The sequence below is a fragment of the Thermobia domestica genome, chromosome 11 (assembly GCF_964235325.1).
Source record: "Thermobia domestica chromosome 11, izTheDome1.hap1.1, whole genome shotgun sequence".
NCBI classification, from domain to species: domain Eukaryota; kingdom Metazoa; phylum Arthropoda; class Insecta; order Zygentoma; family Lepismatidae; genus Thermobia; species Thermobia domestica.
Genome location: NC_137464.1, coordinates 16,524,659 through 16,544,992, shown reverse-complemented (window position 1 = coordinate 16,544,992; position 20,334 = coordinate 16,524,659). Strand labels below are relative to the sequence as shown.

At 34.4% G+C, this 20,334-nt stretch overlaps 1 protein-coding gene across 1 annotated transcript in view; it reads right to left on the bottom strand.

The window, feature by feature from the left end:
* The window catches only part of LOC145663920 (follicle-stimulating hormone receptor-like), a 590,817-nt gene that overhangs the window by 506,936 nt on the left and 63,547 nt on the right, over positions 1-20,334 (bottom strand). The gene's annotated exons all lie outside the window — the stretch shown is intronic.

Below are 20,334 nucleotides of genomic sequence, written 5' to 3'. Positions count from 1 at the left end.
TAAGGTAGATATCAATTGTGTATTTGCACGTATTTGGTTAGAATTATCTGTCACCTGAATCTTTTGCTGACGAACAGAAGATTCGATTACTTCAAAATCTTTTTTTACAATATTAACTTCTTGGATTACATGATTGTAATTATCCTTGCAATCTTCAGATAATCTTTTTAACTTCTCGTCGAATTGTAACGTGATGTCTGTCACAGCTTGTATTACAGATTGTTTCGCTTCTTCGGACTTTTGATCTATTTGTTCTAACTGCCTACCCAATTCTTCATGCTGTCTCTCTAATCGTCCATTCAATTCTTCATACTGTCTTTCTAATCGTCCATTCACTTCTTCATACCGTCTACTCAATTCTTCAGATTTTTGCTGTACTGTTTGTTTTACTTCTTCGGACATCTGGGCTAAATTTTGTTTCATAATTTCTAAATCATCCTTTCGGCTTTGTTCCTGTCGCTGTAATGCTAGTAGAATTCTTTCTTCTAATGTCAACATTCCGGGTGCAATAGGAGCTATATTCTGCCCGTTGTTAGCATCTTCAACAGTTTCATTCTCTACTGTCTCACCAATCATGATTTTTCTTGTAATTACTCTACCACTTCTAAGAATAGTTGAATTCGTATTCATGAACCTTCTTACTAAGGTAAATTCACCCTTACTTAGACTTCGGGATATGAATTTACAAGAATCCCGGGTGAGGTAAACCAAAAATTTTACAACGACTCACCAAAGGTAGTCGTTAACCCTGGTTCAGTTATATCTTTAGTGGCAATAATCGTTTTCACCTTAAAATATCTTCTGAAGTTAGGGGGGGCCCAGAGGGGCCGCCCCCCCCCCAAAGGGGTCCGACGATGTACTTTGGTACTGTGATGTTTGTAATTTTTTATATATTTTTATGTTTATATATTTTTTTGTTTGTAATTTTTCTATATGTACCTATAACAGCACTTGGGCCCCCCCAAACACACATCCTGGCTACGCTACTGCTAGTATGCTCACCTTTTCTATTGAAATTACAAGTCCATAATGAATATTAAATAATTTATTCTTTGATTCCCTTTTAATGTATATTCACACAAACCGACTTGCAATCAAACATGTTAACTGAGTATCTATAAACAACAACATAGCAACCAAATAGACAATAATGTATATTTCTTATATATTAAAACATTCTTCTTTTATTATTTTTAATTAACATTATAACAGGTATAGTGCTTGTGTAAAAGCACTTTCTGCCCGAGATATATGTAATTATGAGCCGATACAAAGTATCTCGTTATAAGCATAGCCACCTCATTCTCTGAATCTGGCAATACTCAATTTTTAATTCTTGGGACTCATCAAAAAGAAAATTTGTAATCCACATTACGGAGTTGAAGAAGCTACGCCTGCCATGCTGCTGCGGATTTGGCAGGAAATCGAGTTCAGATGAAGTGTCTGCATTATCATCAGTAGAAATCGCATTGAACCTCTCTATTATGATACAAAATGACATCAAAACAAATTCCGTAAGTAATCTGAATGAACGTATATGAATTTACAAAGCTGTACAGTCAATTTTGAAGTACCTTGTATTAACATATAACCATGTTCTCACATTTCAGTATTTTTCTCTGCATTTATGCGATTACAAACTCATTTTCCTTTTTTTTTTTTTCTTTCTTTGTCAACGAATTTCTCTAGATAATCCTTCAGTTGACAAGTGCTCCCATATCAGAACTCTTTCTAAATTGAAAGAAATGTGCACAGTGTTTTTGTCGTGGGAGAGAAATTCCGCTGTTATTCCTCTTTACTTCCTCAGATTCCACATCGCAAAATGTTCAGATGTAACACAACTAGCAAAAGTAAAGAAAGAAAAATAATCTCTCCTGAGCTTGAAATTTTGTCTGTTGGTAGAGTAATAAATAGGTGAATTACTTCCAAGCATGAAACCTTGAAAGAAAAAAGAGTAAAGCCCCAGACTACTAATAAAAAGTAATATGGCGTAAATTACACAAAATCCTCCGTTTACTTAACAATGGTCTGCTTCAGTGGCGACACGCTTGGCTGGTATGAGAACTATTCAATTTAGTGCTCTAATGTCACCGTTTTATATTGGCTGCGATCATTTTATATGATCTCCATAACCGTAGTAAAAGAAATCAGGGTCTTAAGGGAGTTAGTGATAGCAAGAGTTATGTTCAAGTAATATTTTAAAAAGTCTCCATTGAAAATAACCAGAATATTTGATTTAATCGATTGAAAATATGACAAATAGTAAACAAGATGCCAAGAACTTGGTTTCATAACAGTATAAAGCATACTTATACACACATCAGAGGAATATTCAGTGCTATGTGCAAGTAAACATCTTTGTGGTGAACACAATCTCAAAGTCTTTATACGCAGTAGTTCTGAATCCAAGATCCATCTGTATTCCCAATACACTTCTCAAACAGCCGCATCATTTCAGGTTTTGCTTCAGGGGGATGACACCCCGTGTAAGTAGATTTTCACGTTTTTTAGTGATATACAGGATAGAGCAGAGGAAACGCTTTTTTTTTTAACCGCTAGTACTCGGCGACGAGTAGGAGTATTGATTTTGAGCAACCGTTGACAAGACAGCTCAAACAATGCAGTTCCAGAGGTTGGAGCGTAGACCATTGTGTGTTCGCGGTCGAGCATTTAGAAACAATTTTTCTGTGGTCACGGTTCAACGTCTTTTCCGTCAAAAGTTTCATGTCGAACGTCGAGGTACCGTCCCTGATCGAAACACTAGACCCTATACTTCGAAGGGTTGCGGCGTTCAGAAGTAGCCTACTGGATCTGTAGTGAAAAAGAAAACTTGAGATCATCATGTAAGATGCGATGAAGCGAACGACACGACATACCCAGCGATACAGCCAGTCGCCTAGCGGATCGTTTCGGACTAGCAAGAACTGTCATTTTCACTCTGTCTACGTTTTCCGGAGTTTGAACTGGAACGGGGAAGACCAGGTGGTTTCTTTTCATCACAGATCCAGTACTTCTGAACGCTGTAACCCATCGGAGTATAGTGCTTCGATCTGGGACTGTAGCTCAACGTTCGACATGAAAGTTTCGACGGAAAAGACATTGAACTGTGACCACAGAATCATTGCTTCTAAAGTACCGCTCAAGAACGAACATACAATGCTCTACGCTCCAACTCTCCATAACGACTGAAACTGCATTGTCTGAGCTGTCTTGCCAACGGTCGCTCAAAATCAATACCCCTACTCGTCGCCGAATACTAGCGGTTTAAAAAACAAAAGAAACATGCGTTTCCTCTGCTCCACTCTGTATATCATTCTATTGATTAAAATTTACATAAATCTTGGATTCAGGGAGGAGGAATATGATGAATAACATGTTAGAAATCCAAACTTGGCCCACAACTCACCTTAATAAAAACAATTTAAAATACAGATTAAAGTTGAAGAGCTAACCATAATTTTGAGCTATTTCTCTTTAATCTTACGGTGTCATATCGTTCTGCTAGTGCTCCAACAAAAAAGCTTGATTAGTCTATACCTCAGTCTCAGTTTTATGTTAATAGATGGCGTAGTTATCGTACTGCATTAATTTTTAAGTTTACAAACAATTAATTTGGTTTACAAAATACTCGAACTTCTCGAAAACCATGCGATGATGATTCATAATCACTAATATCATTCTTTTTTTAATTTAACGAGATCTATCGATTAGTATATCTTTCGATAGATAGTATATCGATTAGTATCGATTAGTATTATTATCTTTGAACTTCTTTTTTCTTTGTTTGTTAAAAAAGCTAATATTAATCCTAGAACAGTGCTGTCCAAATGGCGGCCCGCCAAATGATTTTGTGCGGCCCACAAAGCTTTCACGATTTACAATTCTTATTACTGACATATTTTCATTTATATTTATTCATTCTTTTAATGTTTCCACTCTTCTTTCGAAATAAGGCATCCATTTAGCGATTCTGTACAACAAAAAGGCACGAGAATCCACGGCAACACCTTTCCCTAAATCTTGGAGCTTGGTCGGGAAAGAGTGTCAGCGTTTGAAAGTGCTTATTTGTGTGAAAGTGCATTTTCCACCATGAAAAATGTGAAGAATCGCTTCAGAAGCTGCCTTGGACATTCTTCTCTTTTACATTTCCTGTGGCTCGCAACGACAGGAATGAATTTAGATATCCCGACCCTTGAAAGCGCTGGTAGTCACCTTCATTTCTCACATTGAATTGAATAGGTAATGTATTATTTCAAATACGTTTTTTTTTTAGATTTTTCTTTTCTAGCATTATTATTATTATTATTATTATTATTATTATTATTATTATTATTATTATTATTATTATTATTATTATCAGCTGCGGCCCTCCACTTTACTAGTAAAGCCGGTTATGGCCCTCAGGCACATTATAATTGGACACCACTGCCCTAGAACTAGCAATGGGAGGATACTTTGTGCCACCACGGTATTTTTTTTATAATTACTTTTCTAACCGTTCCTTTAAAATTAAAAAAAAAAAATCCTCAACATGTTTAGCTGAAGCATAAGTTATACCTTACGCTGGTGCAAATGGAACGTTAGTGTGTCTCATAAATTTGTTATTTTAAGTTGGTGGGCACAAAGTAACATCCTCTCCCCCTTGTTGATAGGAAATGTGATTGACATTTAGAATTGTCACTCCTAGATGGCAGTATAATAAAGTTAGTTTTCCCGTGTACTGTTCATTTCAGTCACAGGAGATTTTTGTGAGAGTTTCTAGTTCATTTCTTTTGTGACATATTTTTAATCTTAATAGATGAGTACAAAATGCTCTCTCCTTGGTAGCCTGCGTTACCAAAAAAAAAAAAAAAAAAAAAAAAAAAAAAAAAAAAAAAAAACCTAGGTAGTACGAGGGTTAAAACGTAGGTATAGATACCTCTAATTTGATATTAAAACACTTCTGACAAAACTAAAAGTGCAATTTATTTCATTTATTGCTTAATTGCTATAATGATATAGAATAAAACATCCGTGTTGCCCTCTCCCTCGAAAAAAAATGACTATATATGCTTAAGTGATACTCTGACCCGAATGTGTAATTTATTCTTTATGAAATTCATTAACACATTTTTTTTTTCATTCACTTATCCTGATGAATGCATGTCATACATTCGTGTCAACTTATATAAAAGAAAAGAAACTTACAAACTTCTCAAAATTATTATTTTTTTTATCATAAAAGGAACTTGGTTCATTTTTTCCACCTTTTTCATCCCGCAGCGTTTCAATTTAACTGTGCTCACGACCATAAATATCCATCTTTGCGTAAAAGTGCGAAACTTCTTTGATGAAATATGATAATGAAAACTAAAGAGGCCTTAATGCTGACCCTTGGGGAACACCTTTCTTCATATGGCTCTCCTAGGACGTAAAGTAATTTCTCTTCATTTTAAATGGTCTTGCACTGAAGAGTCTTTTCATGTAACTTTCGGACAAACGTTGGAGTTGATTTTGTAGTTTTTTTTAACAATAAAAATTGCATAATCGAAATCTCTGCTTATTAAATTCATGTACAGCACATCACTTCCTTATTATTATTGTTATTAACAGGAATCGAGAAATGTGGGCGCCAGGTCGCCATTGGGATTAGAAATATGAGCCTGGAGTCTAGCTTTTCGATGTTGCTATTTCCAGTTTTTATCAAAAGTTCTCATTGTTTATGTTTTTGGATGGACTAAAAACAGTTTATACTAAATTCGTATTACCTTGAATTTCAAACATATTTAACTCCATTGAATTACGAATACTGTCTACTGTATCGTTTTTATTCTGCGCTTTATGTGTCGGTGTCTTTGCTCTGGAGTTGAAGCAATCTCAACTGACGAATTATTTTAGCATAGAGGTGGAAAAGAAAGATTAGTGTCGAAGTACGAAGTCGGAAACATGTGAAGTGGGGGATAATATTTCAGAATTGGTTAACGTTACTCTTGTAATTCTACTTTTTAACCAATAACTGTAAGAGCTTATCCAATTACAATGATGTGAACAGACTTTGGGGGATATGGCTGAAATTCATCTAAAATATTGAAGAGACTATTTAGATTCTACATTCCAAAAGCAAATTGCTCTCAAATAGATGGAACATAGTCAAAAATCAGGAAACATGAACATTAAACTCAATAGAAATTATATTTACAAAAAATGAATTCGTGCACATATCTAAAAAATTATAATAAGGAGATGGCTAATTGGCAAAGTCCACACTGATGAACAAGAAGGTTAAGTTGTGTGTTTGGTGGGATCGGAAGGTCATCATGCATCACGAGCTGCTGTCACCGGGCAAAAAATGATAGAACTGTACTGTTGACAATTAGCGCGAAGGCGCCTAGCAATTCAAAAGGAATGGCAGGCAGAAAGGATGTCGTACCACGTTGACAACGCCAGACCACATCTATTTCTAACGACCGGTGAGAAATCGAGAGAACTTGCCTGCGCGATTTCAATGTATCCACCTTATAGTCCGGATCTGGCACCGTCAGACTATCATTTGTTTTAGTCGCTGAAGAACTACTTGAATTGTGTTAAGTTAGCTTCAAAAGAAGTTTGTAAGAACCAAGTATCGCTTTTTTTTTCTAAACCAGAAACGACAGAAGTTTCGTAGCGACTGGATTATGGTGTTGCCGTAAAGATGGCAGAAGGTCATCAAACAAAATGGTGTATATGTGGTTTCATAATGTTATTTTCACTTCCTAAGGCTCAATACTTTTTAGACAACCTGATATTTTTATTAGGTTCAACAAAAAAAAAACTGTTAACCTGAAAAACTCACTTAAATTATAAAATAATATTTGACTAAAAAAAACTTGTACCTATTAATATAAAAATAAAATTGTAACCTTAGCTCATTTTCCATGTATAGGATAAAGGATATACGTAGATAACCACTGATAAATTTCCTTATACCTGTGATAATATCAACGGATTAATTCCATTAACGAAGTCAACCGAGATAGTCACTGTAGCTGTGCATTGCATAAAAGCAGAATTTAAAGTAGCAGATGGACTGGTAGCAGGTCCTTATTGCAAAAAACGAAATAAATCCACAACAAATAATCCACAGGCAAAAATTGATAACAATAAATTGTTCCCATTCGGGAACAGTGAGATTAAAAGGGTTAAAAATATACTTTCGTTCAAATAGTATCATGTGGAGTAACTGATTTACGTGCGTAGTACTAATATTACGATCTTATAAAGTATAGTACCCACTAGGGTAATCCTAATAATATACCGTTGTCAACAGGTTTCCTCAAATTAAAAATAGCTAAATGACTTACAAAATTTAGCTAAAAATGCTAAACTATTATAGTAGATATATAAGTAAATTTTCTAGCTGATAGAATTTAAGAATAAGACAAGCAAAATATTTCATAGTTTTATTGTATACCTAAAGTATACTGTAGCATTCTTTCTGATATTCTAAAATAAAATACCTTCACCTTGGATTGCATCATTGACAAGGGGTTTTATATATATCCCTTGAATTTCTTTCTTCGTTACCAAACTCTGCAGAAATATTGGCTGCATGTTTGTGGAATTATTGATCTAGAACAGAGGTATCCAAACTGCGGCCCACGGGCATCACCTCTATATTTCGAGTAACCAAGCATAACTGACGTTTTGCGTAATTCCGCCGCTACCTACAAGGTGGCGCTGGCGTTATAGTGTGTTAGTACTATAAGTTAGCTAAGTCTTGACTCTGCGAACTTAGTGGAGAAGTCAGAGTAGCCCTTAGACTAAAAGCTTTGAAGACCCACTGACCTAGAATATCACTAAAGAAACACCTTCCTTGTTCAAATTTCCTTGTCGCAAATAATGCGTTAAAATTAGCTGTTGGTAAGTGGGCTTGTAGTACCAACTACTGCCTGCATGCATGCCTTTTTTCCTCACTACAACACAGTATTGACATTTTTAAATGAAGTTATTGTATGAACCTTTTGTAAACAGATGATACCATATTTAAGATCCACTAATTATCTGGCAGTACAATAACATTTTTTCTTTATCATCACTTTTATATTTTTCTCCTTCTTATTTTCATTATTGTTTTTATTTCTCTTTATTTTCTGCTTTTACATCATTCGTTTTATCTTTTACTATTTCCTTCTCTTTTTCTTTCTTTTCACTTTCAACAACTTTTATTTTTCTTCTCTTCACTATATTCCCTTTTATTTTTCTATTTTCTTTATCTTGTTTATTATCATATTTATATTTCTTATCTTCACTAGCACTTCTCGAAATACTTCTGGTTTTACTAATCATATATATATATATATATAGTGTTTCAAAATAACACCGACAACGTTTGGGAGGTGATTCCTGACACCAAGATAAAGGTGCTGACTGCCACGATGGCGTGCTGACTGCCACGAGCCTGAGAGAAAGTTGCTAGACGTAACATTACCGGACGCCAAGAAGCATGAAAGAAACTAGATGATCCTTAAGATCTTGTTGTTCAGACCAACACCTAACAAAGGTAAACAGGTCTCTGTATGTACACTTATGTCCAAAATTATTGTCACATGATTATAAATATGTTCTTCTAGTAATATAATTTGATAACGAATTCGCCCGGTATTTCTTATAATGTTAGTATGTGTATAATCGGCAAAGACAAGTATGTAGTAAATTCCATGTCAAAAGAGCAGTAAATAAGAATCCTTCCCATCAGCACAAGAGCTGGATGAAATTTTTTACTTAAAATAAGTAGTATAAACATGGTGATGGACAGCGATTTGTTTTCCTAAGTTTATTTAGTAAATCCGTTCTATTTTCCTTTATAATTCTTCGCTGGCATGATGTTCTTATTTCATTTTTTTATCACTAATTCCGAAAAGATTTTCCTAAGATATTGAACTTAGACGGACTCCTATCTTTTTAAAAAAATATATCGTGCTAAACTGTGGTCTCCAGTTCCTGTTCTGTGTTCTGGTAATATTGAATGTGTCGTTGTCGAAAATGGAGTGCTAGGTGTAGAAGTGTGTGATGAAATAGATTTTTTTTAAAAAACATTTATCAGATGTTTAAGCATGATATATGCGACTGTTTCACTAAATGTAATACTTAAACAATTAAACACAAAAATATAGTTAGTATTTCGAAAGCAAAATATAATAATAATAATAATAATAATAATAATAATAATAATAATAATAATAATAATAATAATAATAATAATAATAATAATAATAATAACACGTGTATTTATATTAATGTTATCCTTGTAGTACATATTTCTTATAATATATCTGTTGGTAAACTAAAAAAGTAAATAAGAACAATAAAACGAAAATAAAATTTTCTTGTCCATTTAGTTACATTTTATTTTACTCATTATGATTTTCGTATTTATAATTCTTTTCCTATGAAATTTATCACAAATATAAATTTCCTGATTATACACATAATATAAGTATTAAAAGTACTCTGCAAAATTATCAAATTATATTCTTACAAGAAGACAGTTATAGATATGCGACAATAATTTTGGACATGAGTGTACTTTCAGTTTTGTCAGGGAGCGGTGCGTACAAAATTGGTACGATTTATGTATTCTCACTTGAACTCCCTATGTCAGCATGAACTGTGTACAGCTGTGCAAATTGTTTCGAGCAGCTCTTGAAAGTTCCATCAAAAAAGCACTGCTGGCTGTACCTCACAAGGGAAGTTCAGGAGAAAGCACTCGCCTGCAGAGAATCTAAGCATGCCATTTGAAGCCCCAATTCATGCTGATTATTTATAACAAGCTAATAAAATTCCTGTACGATTGAGAACGGTTCGAGATATTCAACTTGGAAGTTTATATGAGAAAATGAGGATATACGCATTTATACGTGTCAAGTACAATATAATTAGTAACGAATATTGACATACGAATTGAAAGCTATTAAACTTGAAAGTTTATATGAGAAAATGAGGATATACGCATTTATACGTGTTAAGTACAACATAATTAGTAACGAATATTGACATACGAATTGAAAGCTATCGGAAGTAACAACAAAAAAAAGTGTTTCGCAATAACTAACGGGTTTGTTAGATACAATTAGTCATTACATTGTTCACAATAATCATAGGTTAGAGATGAAAATTGATCACTGTTGTTCTTCTGTTTTATGAAGAAATGACGCAGGCAAAATACTCCCTTGCACCATGAACATTTTATATGTGCAATTGTGTTGCATCCGTCAAGAGAACAATTCGCAGAACCAAAGCAAAAAGCAAATTCGACAAGTGATTCAAAAGTTATAGGCCTATAATTTGTTCGTAACCTGCCTTGCAGAACGCAAACTGAAACAATCCAATGTATCGCGGTGATCGGAAGTGATTCGTATGGACACGAACTTTATTTGATTGTTTCGTTGGTACATTATAACGTCCAGATGAAGAAGTTTCATACTATGTACAAATCTCCTACCATAATCTTTGATTGATCGGAATCAAAACACATCAAATGGTTGCATAAATCGTGTGCAATTCTTTGGTATCTTCTCAACCATTAGGTCTTTGCCATCCGTCATGCAACTTGTAATGGACAATTTGCCTGCGAATGGACCCCAGTGATCAAGCAATAGCAAGTTCAAACCATCAGGCTTCGCCATGGGTGAGAATACTTAACGCATTGAAACGTGCACCCACTCATTTTCTCATATAAATTTCCAAGCTGAATATCTCTAACAGTTCTCAACTTACAGGAGTTTTATTACCTGTTGTAATAAGCATAAATTGGTCCTTCAAATGACATGCTTATTTCTCTGCAGGCGAGTGCTTCTCCCAAACTTCCCTTGTCAGCTGGCTTCAGACCATCATATCCATTAAATAATACAATAAAACAATTAATATAAACAATGAAATGTGCAAATTGTACATATAACAGAAAAGACAACCCCTTTATAAACATCCAAGTGTATGTCGTTCCACTTAGTGAGCAACTTTGTAACTTATAGGATGCCACATAGATTTGCTGTTTATGATTACTAAATTAATCCCTACTAAATTAATTAATAATCATAAATTTAGTATGAGGGATTAATTCCTCTCTTTCGAACTACAGTTTCTCCCAGGTTCGTGGCAGTCAGCACGCCGTCGTGGCAGTCAGCACCTTCATATTTGCAATCAGCGACAGTCGTGGCAGTCAGCACCAATAATTGGCTGTGGCAGTCAGCACCCGTGGCAATCAGCACCTATCCACCTGGGTGCACAATACTTCCTTTTGGAGTTATAGGCTGCCGAAAACATGTAAAAATGAATTTTAAAGGTCCATAGCTCCAAAACTATGGGGCCTACCGCAGTCGGATGAACACTTTGTTGAGAAACTAGTGCACCCTATACAAATATCCATGTTCAAGAATCCTGCGGTACTTCCGCAACAATTTTTATAGAGGTAGCTGGTGAGTATCTCAAATTATATGCTCCGTAGTCAATTGCATCTATAAAAATTGTTCTGAGAGTGCCTTAGGATTCAGAAACATGTATTTTTGGATAGTGCACATATTAGTTCCTAAGTGAATTCTTTACCCGACTACGGTAGGCCCCATAGTTTTGAAGCTATGAACCATTAATCTTCATTTTTTTCATGTTTTCGGCAGCCTATAACTCCGAAAGGAAGCATTTCGTGCCCCCAGGTTGGTCTATACTTTTCGTCTTATCTTGGTGTCAGGAATCACCTCCCAAACGTTGTCGGTGTTTTGAAACACCCTGTATAATATTTTCTTATATTTCATTCATATCCTTTTATATCAAATATAATTAATTTCTTCTTATATACCTTTTCCTTCTTACTATATTAACAAAATATATTCTTTATTTATTCTTACAGATACGTTGAACCTCCGCTACAACCATTGATGTCAGTTTCTAGGCCACAACAAGCGTAAAGCTGATCCTCGAATTATTTCCAGAGCATCATTCATTTTGTATTTAAAACATTAAAATAACTTGGTTTGTCAGAATTCCATATTCCTAAACGATATCTCAAATTGTGTTACGAAACCGCAATCTGAACTATCCATCTACCATGGTTAAGGTTAGTGTAAAGGGTCAAGTTTTGCCGATAGATGTCACTACAGTCTTCGTATCGCTCCCACGTATTTTTTACCTTTCATGAAAATTTACAATTTCTTTTACAAATTTCAACGTAGAGACTTTAAATTTTTAGAGAAGGAACTTCATAACCTATTAAAGGGGACAATCCATGTCGATTTTTTATTTAGAATTTTCTTCATTGTTGAAACAGTTCCATTGTTAAAGGTTTGGATATCCATTTCAACAATCAAGCCATTTCAACAATGAAGAAAATTCTAAATAAAAAATCGACATGGATTGTTCTCTTTAATAGGTTATGAAGTTCCTTCTCTAAAAATTTGAAGACTCTGCGTTGAAATTTGTAAAAGGATTGTAAATTTTCGTGAAAGGTAAAAAAATACGTGGAAGAGATACGAAGATTGTACTGCAATCTATCGACAAAACTTGTCCCTTTAAACCAACCTTAAGTTTTAATAGTGAATTCATATTATATTTCTGAATATTCAAAACACAGGCAACGTAGAAAATATCGGAGAATTCACTATGAAACATGAGATTTTGACTATTTTAATAATGTTTTACTCTAGATCATGTCTTCCTAAAATAATGGTAGGGCACTTTATAATTATTTATTCTCTTTGCCCCTCAACAAAATATACGATTAATTAATTCGATTTTACCTTGTGTTACTCCTAACTTCAATTCATATCCGTAGAAGTTAATTAGCTTTATTTGGTAGATTTTGTCTTCACCTCAAAGTAACTTTTTTAATTCTTGTATTGTATTGTATTGGTCACCTCCAAGGAGGTGTTTTCTACTGGCGCAGATGTTGAAATCCGTCTCGTCAACAACGCTAGAAAGGTGCTTTCGCTAATTTGTACAAAATTTGTTAATCTTGAAAAAATTGATGAGTATCCGGTGAAAATTGATTAAATTACCATGCTTTATTATTATGATTCTTACCAAATTAATATGATTGTTATTTTTTTCATTCTTTTTCCACCGGATTGGAATTTCCAGAAAAGTATAGTTTACACGTCTTTATTGTAGTTTCCAGACTTTTTTTTCTTTCAGTTACCTCCCTTACGAGAGATTTATAAAGGAAGTCCCAGCCTTAGGGCCTTGTAGACTATGTCACTATATTTGTTTTAATTGCTTGAAATAAGTAAATGTGCTAAAATGGCACGAGCCAAGATGGCCGAATTTGCCTGTTTTAAGGAAGGATAAGCGGCGCATGAACATTTGAAAATGAAATATAGTTTATGAAAATTGTAACAAATAATAAAATTGTCCAAAGTAATGAATTGTAAATAGTAAAAAATGAATAAAAAAAATAGAGCAAAGCTCCCCACTACTTAGTCCGACAGCGCCATCTCTTCTCCCGACTTTTTTTAATTCATAACATAAAACATTTGTTTCAAGGATGTTATAAATATAGGATCTGCTCATATGTATCTTCATCATATTAAATCGATGAAGCCAAAAAACAACCGAGCATCGTTACGTCTGATTGGCTACTCTCGTTTCTGCCATCGTCTGATTGGTTACTTTCGTTTCCGCCATGATTGTTGGCTCAAAACATTGCGATCCTATTGGGCGGAGTGGGCAGAGTAGGGGTGGCGAAACTGTGACGTATGGCTTCAAGATTTTGTTGTAAGGGCAGATCCTCTATTTTATAAGATTCTTGATTTGTTTATACTGTATATTTCGATTCGAAAACATTATTCACTTTTCTAAATTTATATTCTATGATGCGGACTGCAATCCTTATCACCACCTTTTAAATATGTAATGTGATGTTGTGTAGATTCGGAATAGCAGCCCATTACAGGCTTTTCCTAATATTTTATTATGTTATTCTCTTTTTATTCATAATTTCGGTAAAGTTTCATTTTTTAAAAAAATGTTTTATCTATCGCTAAGCAGAAATAGCTAGAAATCGGCAACTTCAAACCCAGAACTGGTTAAAATAATAACTAAGTAATAGCTAAACTATATTTTTACTGACTAAACACCCTGTGGATTTAGGATTTTGCTATAAAATGGCTCTAAGGCAACAGTGCTTTAAAAAATCCAAATAAAACTTCGGAAACTATTTCAGTTAATTAGTAACATTTCCTTGTTCATCAAATGATAATCAATGATAGTCCAGAAAATTAATAATTAATCGTTCGACAAAACAGAGTAAATTATAATAATGGAATTTATGCAAAATCAATACACAACTTCAAATACTACCTCGCTCGTCATGATCATATTGAAAGCAAACAAGTAAAGCCTTACCTTGTTGCTATGCACAAGAAAAGTACATTTCTCACAGATACACATCCTGAAATATGAACAGTATTTCTTTTCCCTTCAGAGCAAACAAAATTCACTTAAGAAAAAAAAACTAACTTCGGACTAATGCAACATAACTTACGTTGGCTTAGATCAAATTATTATCACAGACCTTCACCAATCCGAAGAATCACACTGAAATGCAACTCATCAGGATTTCTCTCATCTACATGCATGTGATCACCATTGTGACTGCATTTCTATCCTAACCTCTGTTTAAACAAACATGGCGACCGGGTATTATGAGAGACAAATGCACTACTACGAGTTTACACGCGCATTAACATAACAATCGAAGCAAATTGTCACACTTCCTTTATTTTTTTTATATATCTTCTTTGGACAATTATGTAAATATTTGGAAGCTACTGACGCATAAGGACAAACTCTTTTCAAATTTTCTACATTTTTTTTTTCTTTTCATGTGCAATAACAGAAAGTTTGGCGTCATTTCTTTCGCTGAAGTTGTTTTCTTTCGTCGTTTACATGGTTAAAGGGTAAATATCACTTCCTTCAACACAGAAATTTAAGTTATTCAGTGGTGGCACAATGGCTTTGTGTTGTATACAGCTCTAATGTAAAGTATCCCTGGTTCGATCCAACAGAATTATGAATTAATGGACAACACTTGTCCGTGACTTCTCTTGATTTCACTATTCTTCCGTAATAATATATCTGCAATATCACCCATTTGTTTTAGCTCAACACCCTCGTTCTAGCATTCAAACTTCTTGTAGGAAGTAAAAGACAAATTCTGACTAAAGCATGTACTATTAATAAATTATATCGTTACAGTTTCGTCAAAGAATCTTTGCCTTCATCAGACACATTATAAAATACAATTTCTAAGACTACAACTTATATATCTCAGAAAATGAGACGAGATTATATCTAGGAACCAATCAGATACCTCCTTTGATCTTTAGTAATTTTTAATTGATTACATATTTATAACTTTTAATGATACAACTTTCACTTGAAATCTTAACGTTTAATTTATACACCTGTGCTATTATAATGAACAACTTTCAATTTCGAGAATGAGAATTATAATTAACAACTTTTAATTGGTTATCTGCTATAAAAATACACCTGTGTCACCTTTTCTTATTCCTATGCTTTATCCAGTATCCTTCCCAATAGGCTGGAATAGCGGACTAGATATAAATAATGTATGGAGAAGGATACTGATCAGAATTTGCTTTTTCCTTTATATCTACACCTGTTTTAGCCTATAATTCGCAATATTGTGGAGGTACACTTAAAATTGTATTCTTCTTATTCTCAAGATGTTCAAAGGGAGACACATTGACGAAATACCTACAAGTGTGTTGCTGAATAGGGAGAGAAAGGACCAATTCAGACTCTTACATTGTTTCAAGTTACCTTTTCCCGGGACTCCGCAGAAGACATGCGAAAGCAGTGTTGCCAGATTGGGCTACAAGTAGCGGATTGTGTGATTTTTTTAAAGTTCCCTCGCTACCAAATTTTCAAATTGGGCGACATGCTACTTTTGGGCTACTTTAAATTATCTGCAGCCTATAACTCATAAGAATGCGCTATTTTCTTATTTTTCTTCTATGAAATCACAAATTATTAGTTTTACATAATACAATAAAAGTTTTGTTTGCCAAATATTCTATTAATAACGAACAATAGTTTTAGTAAAACTAGCATGTTCGGTACTAGTTCAATTCTTATTTTAGTACTTTTTAATCTCCAGATCTGACAACACTAGACTTTTGTTAACTTTACGCTATTGGAGTATCACTGGAGTATCACTAACTTTACGCTATTGGAGTATCACTGGAGTATCACTAACTGTACGCTATTGGAGAATCACTGGAGTATCACTAACTGTACGCTATTGGAGTCTCACTGGAGTATCACTAACTGTACGCTATTGGAGAATCACTGGGGTATCACTAACTGTACGCTATTGAAGAATCACTGGGGTATCACTAACTTTACGCTATTGGAGTATCACTAACTTTACGTTATTGGAGTATCACTGGAGTATCACTAACTTTACGCTATTGGAGAATCACTGGAGTATCACTAACTGTACGCTATTGGAGAATCACTGGGGTATCACTAACTTTACGCTATTGGAGTATCACTAACTTTACGTTATTGGAGTATCACTGGAGTATCACTAACTTTACGCTATTGGAGAATCACTGGGGTATCACTAACTTTACGCTATTGGAGTATCACTAACTTTACGCTATTGGAGAATCACTGGGGTATCACTAACTTTACGCTATTGGAGTATCACTGGAGTATCACTAACTGTACGCTATTGGAGAATCACTGGAGTATCACTAACTTTACGCTATTGGAGTCTCACTGGAGTATCACTAACTGTACGCTATTGGAGTATCACTGGAGTATCACTAACTGTACGCCATTGGAGAATCACTGGTATCACTAACTTTACGCTATTGGAGTATCACTAACTTTACGTTATTGGAGTATCACTGGAGTATCACTAACTTTACGCTATTGGAGAATCACTGGGGTATCACTAACTTTACGCTATTGGAGTATCACTAACTTTACGCTATTGAAGTTGCTGTCTCAGTTAATGTCTACGCTCATAGTTCTACGAAGCTGTGTAAATGTGAACATCGCAAATGTAATTTTGTTACTGTATTATCCATGTAACGTAATGTGTAAGCAGAGCTACAATAAAAACCTCCAAATTCATGGCTCCCAAATAAAGAATTTAGTGATTGAATTAAAGAAGTTAGGAAAATCAGTGAAAAATCATATAAACGTTGTAAAGTGTATTTAAGAACCTACAAAATTGACGTAAGCAAACATGTCTCCTTGAAAATCAGAAAGGTCGCCCATTATATATTGTCATCGTCTACCCAATTCATTCCACACTGGAGTTGTACTGCTCTTGATGTAGTATGGAGTTAGCCCTAACACCCCACCGCCAACAGTCCGAAACTATAGTCGCCACCTGACCGTTGCCAACCCAGATATCTGGACGTATTTCTAATTCCAGATGTTTCTATTTAATCGTATATGATTAGTAAAAGTGTATAGTTGTAAAATAATTATTTTTTTTATGTTTGGGCTACAAATAGTTCATATTGGCTACTTTTTGATCTTCGGATCTGGCAACACTGAGTGAAAGCAGTGATTGTTGTAACGATTGCTTCAATTTTTACTACTAGTACCCAGTCCTGTTTTGTGTATCTATACTAGGATGAACACAGAAAAAAAAGGGGGCACGGGTCGAGGAGGAGTTAGCAAGCAACATGGTTACATTCATTTTTTAAATGTAGATATGGTTTGCTGGAATTTGTAGAACTCTTGTTTGTTATTATCAGAAGTGCCCGTCCGTCTCAGAGTAGTAAAGTATGCAACCTGCGAAAACAACAGAGTATTTTGGGTTGTCTAACTTAAGGGAGTTCTGAAATATTATATACGTTTTAAACTTCCAGAAAGTATAACCCCCAATCCCCACCGAATCAAAAATTGAAAAAAAAGTAGTTTCGTAGTCGATTAGATCTGGGGAATGTCCATCTGTGACAAAATCTGTCCTCTTTCGGATCTGATGGCAGACATATACTTGCAAGTTCTTTTATTTATTACTAAGGAAGGACGGATCTGAAGCCATTTCATTCCTCGTAAGCGTGTACAAAAAGTATTTATTTCAGAAGAGAATTGACTAAGTTTTTTGTGAAAAACAAAAAAGATGTTCCGTAATCGCCTCAGCTTCCCTTAACTAAATCCGCCTTTCAAATTCTCTGAACACCAATTTACAGTTGAGAAGTGTTTCTTGTGGACTCTTGCGATGTAAACAAAATGAATATCCTGGAATGTACAACTACTTAAATGTTGCATGTCATTGTACCCATACGTAATTGTAAAAGCAAAAGGAAGTGATTACTGAACCATACTCAAATGGAATGTTACAGTGACTTTGTATCATTTAAAAAGCAAAATGGATCAACAGGATTTCGCAAGCAACGATCACTTGTGTTTTGCATGATTTCATACAGATCTAGCAACCATTCCACTTACTTTTACCTTTACTAATGATGTATGTGAACCTCTCTACACCACATGAAATGGTAGAATGCCTCAGTGAACTCTTCGCATGGTTATTTACAAATACACTACCTACACTCATCACTGGAAGCTTTGAGGGAACCAAGCCGAAAGGTAGAATTATGGGAATTCTCTAATTGAAATATTGTTTCTGTGTATGCCACTCAGAGAGAAACCAACATCTCTATTGGTTAGAGATCCGTTTTCTATGCACAAGAAAAGTTTCCCAGAAAGGAATTGGTTGTTGGTCATGTTTACTTACACTTAATGATCTGATTCACCTGCTATAAAAAAAAAAGATAAAATTGCAAAATAGTATTTCATGGTAAGAAAAAAACTATTAGGTTTCCAAAAACGAAAAAGTATGGATTAGTTTTGCAAAAGGGATATTTACACATAAAAGCATATTTCTTTCGTATTTTTTCTTTTGCTTTATAAATTGGGGTTAGTTGAGGATTTTTTCTTTTTTTTCCAATGAGTAATTCTAAAAAAGAGAAAGGAGAAAAATAAACAGAGGCATAGCATAATTTTCTACTTAGGGGAACCCTCTATTTTTAATACATTTTTCTGAAATTTTAATCCATTATTCTTATATCATTATTACATGATTTATATTAATGTGTTTTTTTGTTCATTCAGGGAAGGGGCAATTCTACGGCTTTCATGCACGCTAGGTTGATATGAAAAGTAGCCCTTAAATATAAAAAGGTTGGCCAACTCGATTTATTTTATCTAGTTATAATCTATATAAATAAAAATGAAAGTGGCTGTGACTTAATAGCTCTTGAACTACCCGACCGATCTCGATAAAATTTTCAACATAGATGAGGCGCAGGCCTGGGATGGTTTTAATCATTTCACTTCGACGGTACAACCTAGGGGAGGGGGAGAGGGGGATATGAAAATGATCAAAAATAATCGATATTAGTGCCGAAACCATAGTTTTCGGGGTCGCTGAGATGAACAGTGACGCTTCCAATTCCGTTTGAATCCAAAATCAGCCTCATAACTTGGGGAGAAGAGGGGATATATATATATATATATATATATATATATATATATATATATATATATATATATATATATATATATATATATATATATATATGTGTGTGTGTGTGTATGTATGTATGTATATAAATGATCAAAAATGACCAATATCAGAGAGCGTTCAGTAATAGTAAAAAGTGACTGAATAATGGAACATATTACTAATGTTTCTTATTTTAACCCAGTGAAGCGGGTAATTGACGCTACTACTTAACTAAAACTAATGGTTTTAATGATTTTAATGATTAGTTTTAATGATTAGCAAAGGTTTTAATGATTTTGAAAAATTGTACTTAAGGCATGGGAATATACTAAAGTGATATATTCATTTAAAACTCAAATACTGTATTAACACATGGGTAAAAAGATGCGTTGGAAAGATTTCTTTAAATCTAATGTGACAGAATGCATATGAAGTGAGCTGTGCATACAAATATGGGATATATATCAAGAATCAAGAGCCTTAACCATTTCCTTTATTTTAATCATTATCATCATTACATAGGCTTTATCAGCGTAGATCTATTGCATTCTGTCTGACAAGTGACACAAAAGTCATTAAGTAGGCCTACTCCACATCAGAGATGGCGTGCGTCGATGAAAACTTTACCCATGACCCATTGACCCACCATCCACCGTGAACCATGATCTACTATGACCCACTCAGAACCATGACCTACTGGACCCAACACCCACCGTGACCCATTCTAACATACCAAGGCACCCTGACCCATCACCCACTAAAACCCACTCGTCATCAACTGTGACCAATAATCCATGCCGTCCTCTCCACTGACTAAAGAGTGTATA